This window comes from Suncus etruscus, chromosome 9 (genome assembly GCF_024139225.1).
Source record: "Suncus etruscus isolate mSunEtr1 chromosome 9, mSunEtr1.pri.cur, whole genome shotgun sequence".
NCBI classification, from domain to species: domain Eukaryota; kingdom Metazoa; phylum Chordata; class Mammalia; order Eulipotyphla; family Soricidae; genus Suncus; species Suncus etruscus.
The window spans coordinates 22,481,849-22,490,967 of NC_064856.1; the positions used below are offsets into that span (position 1 = coordinate 22,481,849).

At 41.9% G+C, this 9,119-nt stretch overlaps 2 non-coding genes across 2 annotated transcripts; both read left to right on the forward strand.

Annotated features, from left to right (window-relative positions):
- Positions 1-5,982: 5,982 nt before the first annotated feature.
- LOC126019255 (small nucleolar RNA SNORA23) lies at positions 5,983-6,111 on the forward strand. Its single transcript, XR_007498989.1, has one exon. It is a non-coding gene; the product is annotated as a small nucleolar RNA SNORA23 (small nucleolar RNA).
- Positions 6,112-8,500: 2,389 nt separating this feature from the next.
- LOC126019673 (U6 spliceosomal RNA) lies at positions 8,501-8,607 on the forward strand. The gene has a single exon (XR_007499303.1). It is a non-coding gene; the product is annotated as a U6 spliceosomal RNA (small nuclear RNA).
- Positions 8,608-9,119: the final 512 nt, after the last annotated feature.

The following is a 9,119-nucleotide window of genomic DNA, read 5'->3' on the forward strand; positions in this document are numbered from 1 at the left end:
TTGATCTCCAGCATCCTTTTGGTCCCCCGAGCCAGCCAGGAGTAAAAGCCAGGTGCACCCCTGAGCACTGCCAGGTGTGACCCCAAAACAAAACAAAAAATCATGTATCAAGACATTTTATTATAAGGGCCTGAGAGATAGTACAGAGGTTACTTGTCTTACATGTGGCTGACCCCATTTAATTTACTTTTTTATTTGTTTGTTTTTTGGCCACACCTAGCAGTGCTCAGGGATTACTCCTGGCTCTGTACTCAGAAATTGTTCCTGGCAGGCTTGAGGTATCATATGGAATGCCAGGAATCGAATCCTGGTTCATCCTGGTGCAAGGCAAACACCCTATCGCTGTGCTATCACTTTGGCCCTTTAATTTACTTTTTGACTGACCCTATCTTAATTTCCAGAACTGGATATGGTATTCTGAGTGCCCAGCAGAAGTAGGGCACTCAGAGCCAAGAGTAGGCTCTGAGCACAAATTTTCCATCAACCGGCCATCCTCCAAATCCCAAGACAAAGAATTTTAGGTGTTTGTATTACCTTGAGTAGAGATTCTGAAAAGTTAACGTTGAGAAATTTTGGGGTAACAAACTCAGTGGACTATGGGTGGAGCTTTAACAATTCCCTTTGCGAACAGTGTTCTGGGGTTGATACCACCCAAGAATGTTTGCTGGGATTGGTCAGTTCTACAGCCCAGCTCCTAGTTCTGTCTCTGTCCTTGACTCTGAATTCAATATTTATATATTAGGATCTGGAGAGATAATACAGCTGGTAAGGTGTTTACTTTGAACAAAGCTAACTGGGTCCTTAACACTATGTATGGTCTCCATGAGCACTACCAGAAGTTAACCCCTGAGTACAGAGCCTGGAGTAATCTCTGAGCTCTGCCAGGTGTGCCCCTAAAACAAATCAACAAAAGCATGCAATCAAGCTAACTCCTTCGCTGGGCCCTACAATCCTGAAGTTGGCCCTCAGGCTCACCCCTTTGTGGTGAATGCAGGGAGGATGGCCAACACAGCTTTTATGGAGTTGGAACTTAAACATTGCACCAGTTCTTTCTCAGAGTTATGTAAGCAAGAACAGAGAGCAGGAGTCTCTTTTTCATTATGGCACAGATTAGTAACATTGAGAGCTCAGTCACCTACTGGTATTGCTATTACAGTTAAAACAGAGTTTGATGAAAACAAATGGTCTTACAAAGTGTTAATTTTTCTCATTCTAACAATTCCTTATATAAGAAAAAGAATCTTGTTTTGTCATTGTGCTGCTGGCACGTCACTGTGTCCCTCCCATTTCTCCTTGCTCTGATGTGAAGCCAGCTTGTTTTACAGTCACGGGCTGCAGGGAAATAAACCCAGAGAAAGCAGGGGGTGGGGAGGAACTGAGTGATTTGTTAGTAAGTCACCCAACAGTCACGGCTCTGTTCTCTGGCTTCTCTGGGGCCTTAAGTTGTGGGTAACAGGGAATCAGTTCCTGTTCTAACAACAAAGCCAGACTAGGGGATTGTTGCATGCCTTTTCCTGAACACTACAAATTAACCAGTGTCTTGAACTCACATGGTATAAAAAGGAACAGGTAAAGGGATCATAATGAGAATGTGACCAAGACATAGACCTTACTTTATATATTTGTCTTTTAGGCCACAGCTGGTAATGTTCAAGGAAAACTCCTGGCTCTGCACTCAGGAATTACTCCTGGAGGTCCTCTGGGGATCAGATGGGATGCCAAAGATTGAACCTAGGTTGGCAAGGGCCTTACCTATTGTGCTGTCTCTCTGGCCACCACAGAGCTTTTTATTTTTTAAAGTAGAAAATATACTATTTTGTGTGATAATATCTAACCTCAATAAGAAACTAAAATTGTGCACATATTTAGAACTTTAATATTTATTTATTAAGTGCAATTTAAATGCTAAATTCATTTAGTTCAAGAAATTAAATAGGGGCTGGAGTGATAGCACAGTGGTATGGCATTTGCCTTGCACACAGTTGACCTGGGACAGACCTGGATTCGATTCTTGGCATCCCATATAGTCCCCTGAGTCTGCCAGGAGTAACCCCTGAGCTCTGCCAGGTGTGGCCCCCCAAAACAAAACAAAAAAAAAGAAATGAAATAAAACTCTAACAAACGTCTAACAAACGTCAAAAAATTCTCTTAGGGATGTTTGAGATACTATCTTTGTCTTTCCCCCACTTTGCTGGTCAGAATGGGACTGACCCTGCAGGATCCTCTCTGGCTTGCAGCTAGGTAGGTGCCCTGTTGAAGTGGAAGGAGAGGAGAACCCAGGTGTTTTACCTTTCTCACCAGGAGCATTTTAGCAGTAATTGCACATCTCTGACTTGCCACAAGCCAAGCTTGTACAGGGATTTTTTAGCACTCCAGTAGTACCATCCTTTCTATTTTATTTTTTTTAGTAAATTATATATATATTTTTTATTTAAGTACCATGATTACAAACATGATTATAGTTGGGTTACAGTCACAAACAGAACATCTCCCTTCACCAGTGTACTATTTTTCTTTTTGAATCAAACCTAGTAGTGCCCTGGTGTTACTCCTGATTCTGTATTCTGGAATCACACTTGTTGGCCTGGAAAGCCATAAATGGTGCCCAGGACTGAACCATAGTCAGCCATGTGTAAGGCTAAAACCTTGACTGCAATTTTCTCTGTCTGTCTCTCTGTCTCTGTCTCTCTGTCTCTCTCTCTCTCTATCTATCTCTATCTCGGTCTTCTGTAGTCCCTCTGGTGCAGGGCTCTTAGTGGTTTCTGGTTATTAAATACTGAGTTGATTCATTGTCTTTTTAACGTCTCAATTCTTCCATTGCTGTGTAAATCAATCTTCTGCTTCCAGTCCTTTCCTTCAAATACCTTGAGTTGGTTGTTTTCCTGCTCAAACTTTCTGTAATATTAATAGAGAAGGATCATTGGTTGGTATGGTTTAGGTTTCTGGGCTTATTTCTGGTTCTGGCTCTAGGGATCAGGGGCCACTCTAAGGATCGTATGTGGTGCCAAGGATGAAACCAGAGTCAGATGCATGCAAGGCAGATGTCTTAACCCTGAACTATCTCTCCAAGCCTGGAGAAAGATGGAAAACTTTATTTTGGTGTGTATAGTGTGTGTGTGTGTGTGTGTGAGTGTGTGTGTGTGTGTGAGTGTGTGTGTGTGTGTGAGTGTGTGTGTGTGTGTGTGTGTGTGTGAGAGAGAGAGAGAGAGAGAGAGTCAGAGACAGAGAGAGAGAGAGAGATACCACACTCAGCTGTGTTCAGGGCCTAATCCTATCTCTTCACTCAGGGATCATTCCTAATGAAGCTGTGGGACCATGTGGAGTGCTGGGGATTCAGCCAAGTCAACCACATACCTCAAATACTTTTGTTTATAAACTAAGATGCCAATTTTCTGAAGGTAATGAAGAATTAGAAGCTGTTGTTTGCCTGGTCTTTGGGAAATGGATGAACTTAAGTTTTCCTGGTCCTAAAATAAAGAGGGGCAGGTAGGAATTAAATATAGATGCAGGGGTATTGTTTCAGGATAAGAACACACAGGCAACAGACAACATTTGAGAGGCCATTTCTGTGGAATCATGGAGTGTTCTTTGTTAGCAAAGTTAGCAAAGTTACAGAGATTTTTGGCTATCTTTTTGTTTTTCTGTTTGCTTTTGGTAGTGTCAGGATTGAACTCAAGACCTCATACATGCAAATCATGTGCTCTATCCTTGAGCCATTCTCTGACTCTAGGCTTGGGTTATCTTAAATAATAAATAATTTATTGAAATATTAAAGGAAGATCTGTGGGGGGCCAGAGCTATATAGTACAGCAAATAAGGGGCTTGCTTTGCATATGTTTAGCCCAGGTTTGTTTTCCTCATCCCAGATGGTCACCCAATCACCACCAGGAGTGATTCCTGAGGTCAGAGCCAGGAGTAATCATTGAGTATTTCTGGGAGTGGTCCTAAAACCAAAAATAAATAAATAAATAAATAAATAAATAAATAAATAAATAAATAAGAGTCACATAATTATAAAAATAAAATAAAATAAAATATATTTTAATAAGATTTTTTTGAAAACTCAAGCATATGGGTAGCTAGAAAATCCAGGAGTGGTCTCGTTGGGAAGGTTGATTGGAATAGTTGTAGTACCTAGAAGTCACTTTTATCCTTAGATTATTGAGTTATAGGTAGAGAAATAGAGTGACCCCAGAAATGTGGATTAGAAACAGTCAAATGTGGATTAGACAGTCTGGGGCCCAAGCTATAGTCCAATGGATAGGGCATTTTCCTTGCATATGACCATCCCAGGTTTGATCCTTGTCATCCCATATAGTTCCCTGAGCAACCCTACGAGTAATTCCTGAGCTCAGAGCAAGGAGTAACCCCTGAGCATGGGTGGGTGTGACCTCCAAACAAAACAAAAACAAAAATAAGGAAAGAAAAAACTCTGGAACTCAAATCAGTGTAAAGGCATGAAGGTCTTCAAGATAGGATCTATCTGAGGAGTCTGGAAAACCTCTAAGATGCAGACATCCAGTTCCAGAGCATAGCTGGGGAACCCTGGGAGAAGAAGCTCCAACAGTGGAACAAAAAACAAAAATATCTGATGATACCATCAACCTGTTCCAAGCTCTTCTTGACAACAGCCCTAGCAACAGACTTTGTGGGCATTTATGGCAAAACTATATCAACTATATCAACTTGACTGACACAATGATGTACTTTTCCCTAGTCTTTGCCCAAGATATGTCCATGGTTTCTTTCACTTTATGATGCATTTTTTCCATCTTTGGGATTCACCCACAGCTCTCCTAGGATGTGTTCTTTGCTCTCTTTGCTCTGGAGAAGCTCATGTTCTCTCCTGAGCATATAACTCTCTCTCCCCCTTGTATTTCCCAAGTAAACTTATTTTCATTATCTATCTTCTTCCTGAAATTATTTTTCTGTGAGGGTAGGCAATATACCAGAGAAGGAAAAGAACCAGGTCAGAGGTGAGAATTGATTTTCTTTTCCTGGCAAATAGAACTTCCTTGCTGCAGTCTGAAATCATGACTCCCTGAGGAACTCTTGCTTGGGTGGAGGAATCCCATGATGTGCAAAACTGGGACTCATGCAGTGTGTCAACTGTGGTGGGAGCTGGCCACATGTAAGTGAAGGAGGCAGGTTGATAAGGAAACTCCCCACCCCCACCAATGGCAATGAGTTCTTGGAATGAAATAAAAGTTCTTGGGACATAATAAAACCAGGAGACAGAATTTGAAGAAGTTATTCTTGTTACTACCAGGACACACATGGTGGATACTGGAATTAAGGCCCAATAAGAGAAGTGCCATCAGTAACAAAAGCCAGGAAAGGAAGGTCAAAGAAGATCAACTGAACCCAGCTCTTCCCCTTGGCAACCACCCTAACAACAGACTCTTACCTAGGTAGAAAGCTCCACATAAGACAGATTGGGAGAAACAAAAATGTGCTCCCTGGGCCCATGTGTTGGTGCTGTGCACATATGAGTTGCTAGCCCTTGCACACAGTACCTGCATGCAGATGCCATCTGCCTAATATGCACTTTCATACTTCCACATGGGATGTATACTGGAATACTCTTCACCATTGGTAAATCCTACTTTCTCCCTTTAGTCTCTCTCTCTCTCTCTCTCTCTCTCTCTCTCTCTCTCTCTCTCTCTCTCTCTCTCTCTCTCTCTCTCCTCTCTCTCCCCCTTTCTTCAGAATTACTAAATAAAAATGTGATTTAACTTCATTGCTTTTTTTCCCCTGAAATTATTTTCTTTGAGGGAAGGTATGACAGAGTCCCAGAAAGGAGGCCCATTGGGCCGAAGAGATAGCATGGAGGTAAGACATAAGGTAAGGCCTTGCATGCAAAAGGTCGGTGGTTTGAATCCCGGTATCCCATATGGTTCCCTGAGCCTGCCAGGAGCGATTTCTGAGCATAGAGCCAGGAGTGACCCCTGAGCACTGCTGGGTGTGACCCCCCCAAAAATGAAAATAATGTGGCTCAAGAATACTGTTCCATCAAGTAGCCAAAGAGTAAACTTGGGATCATAGTACTGATCTAGTGTTGTCTTTTCAGACATAACTAACACTGACCAGCCTCCAAATCCCCACACATGAAACTATGGTTATTGTACTTTAGGGGACTATATGTATCTTTAGTGGTTGACTGCAGTTTTTTTTTTTTTTAAGAATTAAAATTAGGGCCTGGAGAGATAGCACAGCGGCGTTTGCCTTGCAAGCAGCCGATCCAGGACCAAAGGTGGTTGGTTCGAATCCCGGTGTCCCATATGGTCCCCCGTGCCTGCCAGGAGCTATTTCTGAGCAGACAGCCAGGAGTAACCCCTGAGCATCGCCAGGTGTGGCCCAAAAACCAAAAAAAAAAAAAAAAAAGAATTAAAATTAAAAAAATTTAAAAAATTAAAAAATTAATTAAAATTAATTAAAAATTAAAAAAAAAAGAATATTGAAAAGAAAAGAAAGGAGGCCCGTAAGGTAGGGCCAGGTCTGCTTCTTTTGTTCCTTAGTTGTACTTAGAGTCTCTTAGCACAATTTAGTATGTGATATCAAAGTTCCTAGAAGCAAAGTCGTTCTGAAGAAGTACCCAAAGGCTGAGGTTACTAGAAGGATCTTCACTTTTTGTCTTTATGGCACACCCAACAGTGCAGGGGTTACTCCTGGTTCTGTGCTCAGAGGTCACTCCTGGCAGGGTTTAAGAGGATATATGAGGTGTCAGCTATTGAACCTGGATCAACCATGTGCAAGACAAGCACCCTATCCACTGTACTATCTATCCAGTCCCAGAATTCTCTCCTTTAAGGCAGACTCTGAAGGCACAGGTTTCAGAAAGAGATTTGCTGGGATCAGAGTCCTGATTATTATAAAGTGTTCACTCCGAGGTGTAGGTATGTACAGTTATGGGCTTACTAATCAGGCAGCTGTTAGCATGAGGCTCTGAGTGGCTTCTGGGACAATATTGTTCCTAAAGAAAGAGGTGCTAGAGTCCAAACTCAAAGGATGAAACCACACAACTGGAATAAAGCTCAATACTTTAATCAATCTGCCAAAAGGCTCCCACATTGGCCAGCTAGGTTCATCTCCTGAAGGAGATGAGCCCAGCCCAAAGTCATGAAGAAGAGATATTGGGAGGTTTTAGATTTCTGATGATCTTTAAAATGATTGGCTATTGTCTAGGCCAGGGCTAATGTCTGGTATGGTCAGGTAACTTGGGGCAGGGTTAATGGAAATAGACTTGTGGAGACCTAGCATGTGGCTTACCCATGTGGTTCTTATAAAATGGTGTCTCTCCCTGCTCAAAACCTGAGAAGAAGCCTGTTATATGGCTTTTACAAAATGGCATCCCACCTTGTTCAGAACCCTGGTCCCAATAGAGGGAACCATGGGACAAAATCATCTTGGTTTTGAGGCATGAAAACATCATGCCTGGACAGCTTTGAGTTCAAAGGGGACACTCCCACTCAGCTGTAGCTTCCATAGAACACCTACTTCATCTTGAGGAGCAAGCTGAAGAAATTGTAACACATCGTAGAAGATCCAGCACAATTCGGCTGTGGGTCTTGGGTAGGTTCCATGAGTATGACACCCAGGACATCTCAACATTGGTTGTCCCATCTGCCGAAGGACACCATTGCTCAGCCTTGTAGCAGTAGCTGGAGGGTGGCTGAAGTCAAAGAGGAATGATAAAAGTTTCAGGATAACTTTCCAGTCATATAAATGCTCATGACCAGTGTTGGGTTACGCCTTATTTTACTCAAAACAAAGATCATCCCTGCTGTTTTTTTTTTTAAATGTATATTTACAACTTGGATTTACCCAGAGATTGTCTTACTTGTAAACCTGGGTGGGTTGCCAGTGAAAGGTAGCAGGTGTGCTCCCAATCGACATAGGTTCTGCCAATTCACCCCCCACCCCCGTCTCACTCAGCTGCCCTACCATCTATTGTGGCAGAGGCCCGTTCAGATGGGTCAGAGGCAGACAGTGAAGGGAAGAGAGGTGAAGACTCTGGGTAGCCTCCCAGATGCCGATACCAACCATCTTTCCTCTAACAGAGGCACTTTTTGCCAGGACCACGGCCCCTCGACCTGCAGCAGCTTATCGAGGAGACCCTAGCAGTCACCACAGAAGATGGACGATCCAAGCCCAGCCAAAGCCCAACAGAGGAGAAGCTGCTTTCAGAATCTCTTGTAACTTTCTCCTAGGCTAATCTCTAGACCCTATTTTCATCGATCACTATATTGCTAGTTAAATTGTATTTTATCTGTATGGATCTTATTGTTTTGTATTATGGCCTGCAGCAAACAGAAAAATTTTGTGTCCAACTGTAGTGCTTAAATATCAGTTTGCACAATTCTGGGGAAATACATAATGTTAGAGTTTTTAAAGTTCTCAGCTATCCTAGTGAATGTTTTCCAATTACTATGATGTTTTATTGTGTATTATTATGTAGCAACTTATTCTCAAATTATTTCTGCAAAAGTGTTCTAATTTTGTGCTCCCTTTGGCAGCACATATACTAAAATTGGAATGATACAGAGAAGATTAGCATGGCCCCTGCACAAGGATGACACGCAAATTCATGAAGCATTCCATATTTAAAAAAAAAGTGTTTAATCTCTTCGTCCACAGAAATCGATGGAAAAGGAACTTGGATGTTCTAGACTCTTATTACAGTGCTCATTATAAGACTGTTTTAGCGAACTTATTTTCAAACTGTATGTATATACATATGTATGCAGAAATGTTCTTGTCATTTTGTTTAAGGAAGTTTATGAAAAGGAACTCAGATGTTCTAGACTTGTATTATAGTGCTTGGTATAAAAATGTTTAAGAATTTTCAAATTGAGGCCGGAGAGATAGCACAGCGGCATTTGCAAGCAGCCAACCCAGGACCTAAGGTGGTTGGTTCAAATCCAGGCATCCCATATGGACCCCCGTGCCTGCCAAAAACTATTTCTGAGTGGATAGCCAGGAGTAACCCCTAAGCGTTGCTGGGTGTGGCTCAAAATAAAAAAAAAAAAGAAAGAAAAGAAAAGAAAGAATTTTCAAATTAAGTGTATCAGCAGAAAGGTTCTAAAGTTTATGTTCAGAGAAATCTATGAAAAGTGTTG